Source organism: Tupaia chinensis, unplaced genomic scaffold, assembly GCF_000334495.1.
Source record: "Tupaia chinensis unplaced genomic scaffold, TupChi_1.0 Scaffold000354_1, whole genome shotgun sequence".
In the NCBI taxonomy this organism is placed as follows: Eukaryota; Metazoa; Chordata; class Mammalia; order Scandentia; family Tupaiidae; genus Tupaia; species Tupaia belangeri.
Window position 1 is genome coordinate 2,799,818 of NW_006159849.1, and position 11,407 is coordinate 2,811,224.

Here is an 11,407-nt window from a genome sequence, read left to right on the forward strand (position 1 = left end):
ACCCCCTGGCTTCCTTAAATGGGGTATGTTTTTTTTCAGGTGTTTTTTTTTTTTTTTTTTTTTTAATGTAAACAAATTACTTGCCTCTTATTAATAAGAGTTTTTTTTTTTTCTTTAGTTTCAGGTGTCAAGAAGGATTTTTAAAACACTTAATGTCAATGTTTTTGTTTTCTTATAATTAAAAAGTAATTTACATTTTTGTAGCTTAAAATATTTTATTGTTGATTGTTAGTCCTGTATGATTGTATGATTTCATGTGTCAGTTTTTAAATTAGATGCACTTCTGTGAAATATCAAAAGAAATGAATTTCTTTGATTTACACTGGAGGCATGCCCATTTGGCAGCAGATGCATCAGCTTTGCTTTTGAAAGGTGCTTTTCATTGGACAGAACCATAAGACACTATTTTGATAACATTTTGGAGTATGGAGAGGGAATACAGAACATTTTTATTATAGAGCTAGAGGGTTGGGAAGGTCAACTATTTTTCTCTGAAGAAAAATTGAGCTGTACATTTTTCAGTTCAGAGTAAATGACAGAATCATAAGAGATTATGCTAATATGTACATAATTTGTGTACATAATTATTAAACCACGTTAACAATGCAAGCTTCCGTTAAATATTGAATTTTAACTGTTATTTGCATACCAATTCCTCTGTTTAAAGACTACTGATTCTGTATTTGGGACCACTGCACAGATGCATTCTGCTGTTAAGTGGGGCTGTTATAGTTAGATACTGAGGCTGAAAAAATGACTTGATTTTTTTTTTTTTTTTGTAAGTGTACATGCTACTTATGCTGAGCTGGACATACAGGAAACCATTCCATTTGGATGACTTTCTTTTATTCCAGGTCTTTTTCCTAATAGTAGTTCAGTATGCTGCTATTATAAAAGAAAATTTATAAAATGCAAGGAATGTAGCAACCTGCATATCGTTATTTCCTTCAAAAATATTTCCTGGTTTCTAAAGTATGTGGATTTAAATTTTAAACAGAACCTGAAGGCAGTGTAACTGGCACACCTCACTGTTACTTATCCCCAATTCTGTAGGATTTGGATAGGTGGCTGGATGGACCATTGCCATTGAAGAATGTACATCAGGGATCATCGTACCTCGGCTATTACATGGTGCCTTAAAACAGAACTGAAGCTAAGGTTTAGTAAGATTTATTTTGCTCATGTGAATAACTCTTCAATCCATTTGACAAAGTGTGCCTGTCATTTTCAGATTCCTGAGGTAAGGACAGGTTATATGTTCTTCAAAGGAAATTTAGGGAAAACAAAGCAAAACAAAAAGACAAAAATCATTTCCCTCTTTGAGTGACCGTGAACCTATTTTTATTCTTAGAGCTGAATATTACTTGATTACAAATTAGATTGCTAAAGGGTGTGGATAGCAGGCTAGTTTTAATACCAACTTATTACATAAAATAATGTATGTTTTAGATCATTCTTATCTAGTTACAATTCTAGAAAGTTAACAAAATAAGCAGGTACTTATCGAAGTGCATCTTTCAGTCTTAATGTTTGTCTGTGTGTCTAGACGTCTGTGTGTCCACATACACACATCAGTGCCCATGAGGCAGGAGTCTGCTACAGAGTCAGAAAGTGAGATCCTAAAGATTATACACCCATCCCCATTTTAATTTGCATGAAAAACCTAGGTTCTTTTAAGCACTCAAATTATTAACAGAAGATGAAGGCACATCCATTCATTTAAGTGGAAGTAAAAGACAAGTCAGCAAAAACTAAGTAAATAAAGCCAAAAAAATAAAAAAGAAGAAAAGAAAGCACAAAATTATTTACAGATTATTAATGAGGCTATGTTAAAACTCAAGATGTTTATCTTCCAGGTATATTGGGGTGGGAGGGAGGGTTGGAAAGAAGAGGGCAAGCCAGCCTTTGAAGTTAAAAATACCAAATGGCTTATCAGGTAATGTACAGTTCATTCACACTGTCGTTCCTTGATTGCCTCCAAGTACTCAAATAAGATCAACAAAGTTTAAGTAAAATTGAAATGTATTAGATGTAATTTTTTAAACTTACTCAAATTTTATATTATACAGCTCACTCATAATTTGAAAGTCGTCTTTAGCGTACTATAGATCACCTTCATCTAAATATTTAATCATTCCTCTTTTTTCTCCCTAAACAGCCATTTGTACCATCATACATACACACACAGACACACATGCACACACAGACACACACACAAAAGGCAAACCAAAACATATTAAGCTGCAAAAGACCCTGTATCTATTCCATCATACATTAGGAAATATTTACAGGTAAAATTAAAATCTAATAATGAAAACACTTATTTGACTCTCCTTTCTGAATTGTTTTCAGTTTCCTGTCTCTATCCACTATCCCCAGAATGATACTATATCCGTATTGGACCAAATGTATTTAGTTGTTTAATCTTGTTTATTGAATGACTTTAAATGTATTTATTATCACTGTTTCCTTTAATTTAATGTTGAATATATTTGTATCATTAGAGGAATCTGATAATAATGGGCAAATTTAGATTAATGAGATTTAGAGATTGGGGACCCTTTAGAATTCAGCATTTCTTCCAGTTGTTCATGGTTTATTCTTAATTAGGACAGATTAGGAACTAATAAATTGTTTATGTTTAAACTTGACTTAAAAAAATCTAATTTCCTTTATGAATATTTAGGGATATTAATGCTTCATGACTAGTGTAGATAGTTCTGACCAATACACAAAAGAAGACCTACTATTTATTCTACTTCCAGTTACTTGTAACCCACAGTAAGACATGCACGCATACACTCAAGAATATTTTCACCAATTTTGAATTTTAAAATATATTTTAAAATACAGCATAGTAACTTTATACTTTTGAGCAAATTGGAGCAGTCACATATATTGCATTAATTGTACTTTTTTTTATTCATCAAAACTGACTTTTTAAAATAACATTAGACACTAATAGATGTATTAATACATTTATTAACAAGTGACACAAGTATACATGTTAGAACTCTTGATATTTCTTGGAAATGTAATCAAACACTAGTTATGAAGTGTATCTATCTACATAAAGCAAGTTCTACACTATCAGTTAAGAAGAATGTAAGGATGGCGTATTGGCTGTTTGTAAGTTTCAGAAAAGGTATTTCCAGATGATAGGGTCAGCCTCATGAGTATAGTTAGATCTTGACGTATACTTTGGGAATTATACTCAAAAGCTATGTATTCATGAAACCAGTGAACAGTAGGATGGAATGGGTGAATCATCTTCTTGGAACACAGGGCCCAATTTTCAGTTTTTTCTTTGAATATCAAATTGCTGGTCACTTTTTCAGGATTTTCATCCAAACTATGTTTGGACTGACTGTATAAGTCTTACTGCCTTTTCAGAAATCTGCTTTTCTTTTTGTGCTTTTTCTTGTACTGTATAGCACGGTTCATGCACCTCTCTTTAGGTGGTGCACTTTAAAAACAAAAGTAAAATTTAGAAAATGGTTTTAACACTGCGTACCTAAAATTAGTAGTGTGCAACATTGACTGCCTTTGATTTGTAGTAAACGAGTGAAAAAGAACATGTTCTTGTAAAATGCTATAAAAGTCATTCAGGAATGAATACGGTTTCAGTACCGTTATCATGAACCTTTTTATGTGAGTGCACTGTCTAGAAGTGCTAAATGCATTTTCAAATTTTTAAAAATTCTTCAGATGATATATTTGAAATGTTTAAAATAATGCTGTGCTTGAAACATAGTGTAAAAAAAAAAAAAATGTGTGTCACTGTGATGTTGGTCCTCCCTGTGTGGACACAAGTAGAAAGTAAAAAACTTGGCAAGTCACCTTTGTGTGCAACTTGAGGCAGTGGTTATATACAATCAATTGACCTTTGTTATAACCTCTCCTTCCCCTCAAATTCTTGGTGAGAAAATAACAACCATCCCCAAATTGAAATCACTTCTGTGATCTGTGTGAATCACACCAGAACATGGGGGAGGAGAGTTGGCATGCAGTGCTATTGAAAATTGGGCTTGTTACTAGATCAGAACAACCTCCATGTATATGGTTAGGACAAAGTAATTAATGGAATCCTAGTATTTCTGCAAGTTTGGTGATTTTATAAAACTGGAATAGAAGCATTAACTCAGTGCTTAGTTCTAGTATTAGAAACCCCTTTGATGTAATGCCTTGTATTAACCCTTTGAGCATTGTAAGATATACAATGGGGGACAAAAGCCTTTCAGATCATTTATTTAGACTTAGACCGGTAAAATATACTCTATATCCAAATGTCTAATTATGCTGTTTTTTTAAAGGGGGGGTAGGAAGAGAAAGTGTTTCCACGCCGAACACTTGCATTTTATATACAACTCTTAATTTTTCTTCAAGAGGGCTTGATATATTTATTCCCAAATATTCACTGCCATCTAAGTAAGTGTACTGTTTACAGAAAAAAAAAAAAATCAGCTTTTCTAGCATCACATCATGACTCTCTAGAAAAGGAAGACAAATACATGGGCCTGTGAAGACCTATGTTTTTTTACATATTTCTGCACATTGAAGGTACCTAGATTGCCTTTAAAAGGTATGATAAAGAAAAGGTTACGTTTCTTTTTTTTCCCCAAAACAAAACAAAATATCTCACTTATTTAGCTTTAGAAAGTACAGGTGTAAATGAAGCCTTAGGAAGAAATGAGTTCGAGTGGATAAAGAGAAGCTGAACTCTTTGGGGGCAGTTAGGCTATTTGGAGTTCGATCACTCATAAAACGATTTCATTGGGAATTTCATTCAGAGCATAATTTTATCTATGCTCCAAAACTTTGCTACTTCTTTCAAAACTATTATATATAGATCGAATGGAGAGCAATGCACTTGATTTTAAGCTCATCTGTCAGGAGATACTATGACTACTGCTTCTGCTATCTCTCAGTGTCAGTCTGCTTACACCATTGCTGGTTTTGTTCAAGGGAATCTCTTCATGCACTTGATCCCTTTGTCCCCTGTGTGATCGAACACAAGAGCAGTGTTGTCTGCAGATGTGCTTGCGCTGCGCTAGCTGGGCGCAAATAAGAGTGTAACCTATCCCGATGTCTGGTAAAAGGACATCCATAGCATAGTGCAAGTATGCCGTAAACGTTGCTTTTTAGGCAGTTTAGGAAGTCAAACCATGCAAATTACTCATGTGTTAACATGCAATACTCAAAGGGTTTTAATTTAACTCTCTTCTTTTGAATTCTTCATGATGATTTACTGTAAATGCTTCTCAGTTTGCATGCCTTGATCATTGCTGCTAGTGATTTTATGTGCCAGTAGACCTGAGTTTAGTTTACCAATTTTACTTAAATAGTAAAAGCCACTTACAAAGTGACTGCCTAGGATATTTTTTTCTTTTATTTGAAGTAATTGAAGATACGTCTTTTTAAAAAAAAAAATGTGTTTTGTCTCTTATTTGGTTTTGATATTTGATTCTTTTTTTCCCTCTTTCTTTTTTTTTTTTAAATAAATTACAATATTGGGATTGGAAGCCCTGAGTAATGAAATCTTTGGTAAGAATTATTTATGTAGCTTAATAATGAGGACAACAAATCTCTGTTAGAATTTTTTGACTCTGGAGAGGAAAGAAAAAGAAAAAACTTCCATTGACTGTTGATAACCAAGTAAATTTTTTCTTCGATAAATTAGTATTTTTGATCAAATGATAATTGCCTTGTTTTAACCTGCTAAACACAATTTTAAATGACCCTATAGAGGAGGTATTGAACTTATTCGTTTAAAAAGCATCTTTTGTACCAAAGCAAATTTTTTTCTCTACTCATCTCCATCATTAATTTGGACCTATGGTGGTGACCAATGTGTTGGTTACAGAAACTTTGAGTGAGTGCCTTGAGAAAACCTGGAAATTTGTGCCTGAGGTGGTAAACTTTTAATTAGGTTAATTGTAGTGCTTACCAATCAGTAATTCTACTATCACTCAGGGCTTTCGTACCTTTTAGGTAAAACTTCTTTCATTGTGTTTTTTTAAAATACTGTATTTTTTTTTAAGTGCCATCATTTAAATTTCACTTAGTAAGTGGCAGATTACATTATTCAGTCCCACAAGCACAGAAACATTAGTAACACTAGGAGATATTTGAACATTTATTTTACAATCGACTGAATATATTATGTAAATGAGGTAAGCAACTTTTGTAGAGATTGTATGTGTGAGATAATGTAATGTTCTTTTCCAGTTTTTGGACTACAGTTGAATAAACTTTTTAATTATTTAAAAACATCTTTACCGAATAACATGTGATGGTTTTTTGTATAATGTATTTGATTTTGTAAATACGTATTTCCTGATGTGATTTTTGTGAGAAATGCTAAATCTTTTAGTATATCATGTCCTCTCAAAATTGGCAGGAGCTAAATAATAGTTTGTGGGCGATTTGTATTGTGTACTGTACAATAACTGGGGAACTTTTATAATTATAAAAATATATATTAACTTTTAGTGTGTTGTTTAAACAAATGACTGGAACATACTAAAGATATTAGTAGGATTTTTCTGAATATTTCAGACTTGAACTCAGGCTAGCTTTCTCGTGTTTTTCAAAACAAAATGGTGTCTTGTCTTTTAAAATCAATAAATTTGTTTCCTTGTTACAAATACATTTGAAATGGCTTGGTTTCTTTCCCCTCAAGTCATCCTCAGGAAGCTTATATTCCACTGCCTCGTCTAGAGGGAAGTTTCAGTGTCATCCATTAGCTTAGAAACAAAATTAAGTTGTTTTCCTTTTTCGTGTCAAATGAAATTGGCAATATTTACACATGAACAGCACAAAAAGAGAAAACAAAATTATAAGCCCAGCAGGGTACAAATCTTACCCTCAAAGAAAATTAGTGATTGAGTGCTATTTAATTTCAGAAGCTGTCAACATTTCCATTGTAAATCCAGATTTTTGGATGTTCATAATGTGTTTGTTTTATGTCACTTCACATTGATATTTGGCACCCACGTTCCTTACTTAGATTGAAAGCTTAGTAAAATTCATTTTAATCGATATAACAAGATACCCTATTCAGTTTTCTTTGTTTTGAATGCATACTGTAAAATATTGACTGATGTCTATTGTCTGCCAGCTTTAGTAACCACCACCACAGTCAAGTTTAGAAATATTTTACCCTGAAGACATTTAATTTTTTTAGATCATCATATTGGGCTGTCAGAAAAGTCTTAACATTATTTTTCTATATTTTTCTACTCAGATATGCGTTAGGACTTTTCCGATGACCCAATGTATAAAGCCTCCTAGAATGAGGATGTTATAGTTTAAACCCTAATGTCCCCCAAAGTTTTGTGTTTTAGAATTTGGTCTTAGTAGGCAGTGATTAGATGTACTCCAGAAATTCATGTGTTGGCTCTTGATTGTATAGATTATATTGTAAAGGTATTAAGTGAAAACTGAATTCCTTCATGGTATCCCAAAGTGAAACATTTGGGTACGATGATGTCAGTAGGGTGGGTATGTGATGGTTATGTTACATTGTGATGGAGTTACGGCATCAGTTAATGAAACTACAGCTTCAGAAAGTCACCTGGATACAGACCACACACTGCTTTGCTGAATGTTCTGCCTTTTGCTATCTTGTGATGCCCTTGGACTTTCCGGCCACCAAATTGTGAGTTATTAAGTTCTTTTTTTTTTTTTTTTTTTTATAATTAACTAGACTCAGGTATTTCTCTTAGCAGTACAATAACAGATTAAGATGAAAGAGTAGCCAATTCATTTGCGGGATTTCTTCAAAAAACAGAAATATAAAGCAGAAAATATTCTTTGTGAATCTCCAGCATATCATATCATAGCAAAAAGTTATCTCTAAAATGAAAACATTGACATCTTCGTCTACACAAACAAATTCATTCCAATTTATAAGGACATTTAACCCAGTAATTTAGAATTGTATCCCAGTCGGGACCAGCAGTTGACATAAAAGCTATGTTGCTGGACTCCCATGTAGTCGACTGCAGTTCGAATCCCAGATCCAGTGGCTTAAACTTTCGCCAGGCACGTGTGCGTGCATGCGTGCCCAAGATCCCAAGAGGAGAATGGAGGAGAAGGGATTGTGGCACGGTCATCCCCTTTGGCGGGTGATTTCTCACTTTCTGCCTCTCTCTGTCTTTCTGGTGAGCGCATGCGCCCTATAGCAAAAATCTCTCCAAAAAAATTTTTTAAAAAGTGTATCCCAATATTGTTATTTAATAAATAAAAGGCAGACAGTATTATAGTTTATGTTAAAGATAATACCAGACAAGAAAGAAAATGAATCTAACCAATTTGGACTTCTTTGTGTTGCAGCCATTACCACTTGTGAGATATGTGGAACTTTTGTACAAGAAATAAAAAGTTCCCAGGGCAAGCTCATGGCCTAGTAGTTAGAGGAGCCAGAGCCCCGATGGCCAACCAAGATTCCATTAACAGCCAACAGCTTGAAAAACATGCTCGGTGGGTGTGCCTAGTATCCCAGCAGGATGGAGAAATGGAGAAGGGATTGAGGCGTGATCATGCCCCACTGGTGGGTGTTCTCTCTTTCTCCCCTTTCCCTCTCTTTTTTTCCTCTGACTTATACTTGTGCCCTCTGACAATTAAAAAGTTACCAATTTTTTTTTTTTTTATCATATTGACTAAACAGAGGAACATGGATGGGGTAAGGAGAACCATCAACCAGGGCTTGTCATGCCTGGCCCTCCAGTTTGTCAGAATCTTGTGCACATGCACACACACCTAGTATGTTTCCAAGCTGACCCCAGGAATCTGAACTCATGCTTGGCCATGTGGCTTCTAGCAAAGCATCTCATTTTGTGGCTCACTGCACTACCTTAATACTTAGTTTTTATTGGAAATCTAGTCTTACAAATTACCTTGTAATTAGTGCATTTATTTCTCAGTTACACTATTATTTTTGCCATGGGTTCATAAGATTATTTTCCTCTGTGATGGAACTCAGCTATTTCAAGACTTGAACTCAGCCTGCTACCAGAGAAATGTCACTGGTTCAATTCACTAATTCAGTTAATCTATTATTTTTTCAATTTTGGTCTTAAAGTAATGCAGATTCTTATTCTCTTTCTCATATTCTGTCTCTAAATACAAGTAAGAGATACTGGCCTTTTTAAATTTTAATTTAATTTTATTTATTATTATTATTTTAAATATGCTAAAGGGCACATGTGCTCACCAGAGAGAAACAGAGAGAGAAAGGGAAAATGAGAAAGCAAGCTGCCAGGGTCAGGACTCAAACCACAGTTGAGCATGTGGAAATCCAGCACCTCAATCACCATGCCACCTGCTGGCCCCATAATGTTTTTTTTATTTATTTATTTATTTATTTATTTATTTATTTATTTATTTATTTATTTATTTACACCGAATCCGGGACACGAACTGCGGTCGACTACGTGGGAGTCCAGCAACATAGCCATTACGCTAACCGCTGGTTCCCCCCATAATGTTGTTTTTAAGACTCTAGAGTTCATGTAGTTCGTGTTCCATCACTGATAATTACATTAACCTGAAGGATACAAATATTCAGGTAAATGTGGAGAAGGCTCTTCAACAAGGGCATAAATGGGATCATGAAATCTGACCATTTCTATAATTTGAATGTATGCCTTTTTCTTTCTTTCTTTCTTTCTTTTGGCAAAGAAGTTTCATAATTTTCATCAGTGTACCCCAAAACTAAAACTCACTGTTCTAGAATGGTACCACAAAGTTTTAAACTTAATTTAAGCTTATAACATGGCAAGTCTAGAAATAGCACATTAATTACTAATAGCACTTTGGTTCCTTTTTATCAATAGTGAATAATAAACCCAAGCACTTTCATGAGTTTAGAAGATTATGTACTCCATCGGGTTCAAATGCCTGTGGTAAGGTCTTCAGACTCTGAAACCATTCACTCATGATTTTTTTTTTTTGAGAGGTTTTCGCTATAGGGCACGTGCGCTAGCCAGACAGAGAGAGACACAGAGATAGAAAGCGAGAAATCACCCCCCAGGGGGGATGGTCACGCCGCAATCCCTTCTCCTCCATTCTCCTCTCGGGATCTTGAGCATGCACGCACATGCGCCCGGCGTGAGTTTTAAGCCACCGGGTCCAGGACGCGAACCGCGGTCGACTACGTGGGAATCCAGCGACACAGCCATTATGCTAACTGCTAGTTCCCTCACTCTTGATTTTAATATTCAGATTGTAATGTAATAATTAGCACTGTCAAAGTCGAGATCGCAACATAGAGTCAGAGCTTCTGAAGAATTAACTGATGTAAAGTTATCAGTAATAGTTCATTTAGGATAAGAAATAGAATATTCCCATGGGAATTAAAGAAGGCTTGATGGGCTATTTGCAAGAATGTATTAAGAATTAAAGGAATTTTAATGATAAAGTACAGCCACCACCAGTTCTGTTCATATAAAATATGGGGGAAAGTTGAGTAGATAAGCTCCAAAATACAGATGTTATGTCCCTACTTCCACAGTTGGTCATTAAGCTTAACCTGATAACCACATCTTACTACTCTATGTTGCATATTCTTATTCTTTGCCTGCTGGATAGGTTCCTTACCTGACAGGGTGACTTAATCCTTCATTCCTTAGAACATTGCCTTTATTAGGTACCTTTTCTCACTGAGACTCCTGAGAGAATAGGCAGCAGACGCAGTTGTTGCCCCATTTATAAAGCAACCCAGTTTCCTTTCAGAACTGAGATCAACTACCCTAATTGCTAGGACGACTTCCTCCTCTTGGTTCAGGACCATGTGGAACCTAAATTGGCCAAGGGTCAGTGTTAGGGTTGTCACAGCTCCAATCTAATGAAGCTATGACTTGGTTCCCGTGTGGAAGAATATTGGAATATTCAAACATCCAAAGCCACTGAGCTCAATGCATGAAGCCTGAAAAGCAAAACAACTTTAAATGGTTCATTTAGTATAATAAAAGGACTACGCCCTCTCATCTCTATTTCTCGCATGCATTCTGGCTGCCACAGAAATTCACCACATATTGACAGACATCTTTTGTCTCCCAGCTAGCACCAGATCTGAGCCTACAGCAGGCTGTTCTGTAGAGTGAGCTGCTTCCGTGTGATGAGACAAATAAGATCCCTGAATTCAGTGGTAAAAGCTCACATCCCTTTGCCATGTCATTCTCTAATCAGATGTTATGTGGGTTAGCACATTCATGAATAAAACGTCTATAAATACAAAAATGGGAAGGCAAATCCATATGTAAAGTACTTATCTATTCCTTTAAGATCCTGTAAAATACAACTGCTAGTCAGTCCCCTGGGGAAGTACTGCCATGTCGGAGGCTCAGCAATAGCCTCTGTTGTTGGCAGGGTTGGACTCAGCAGTGGCAATGGGCCTAGCACG

The 11,407-nt window shown here is 35.2% G+C and overlaps 1 long non-coding RNA gene across 1 annotated transcript in view; it reads left to right on the forward strand.

Moving 5' to 3' along the window:
* The first annotated feature begins 7,584 nt into the window (after nucleotides 1-7,584).
* The window catches only part of LOC102475800 (uncharacterized), a 24,098-nt gene continuing 20,275 nt past the window's right edge, over nucleotides 7,585-11,407 (forward strand). Inside the window, exon 1 of the long non-coding RNA XR_003550045.1 lies at nucleotides 7,585-7,660. This is a non-coding gene — a long non-coding RNA (uncharacterized LOC102475800). The remainder of the gene's footprint in view (nucleotides 7,661-11,407) is intronic.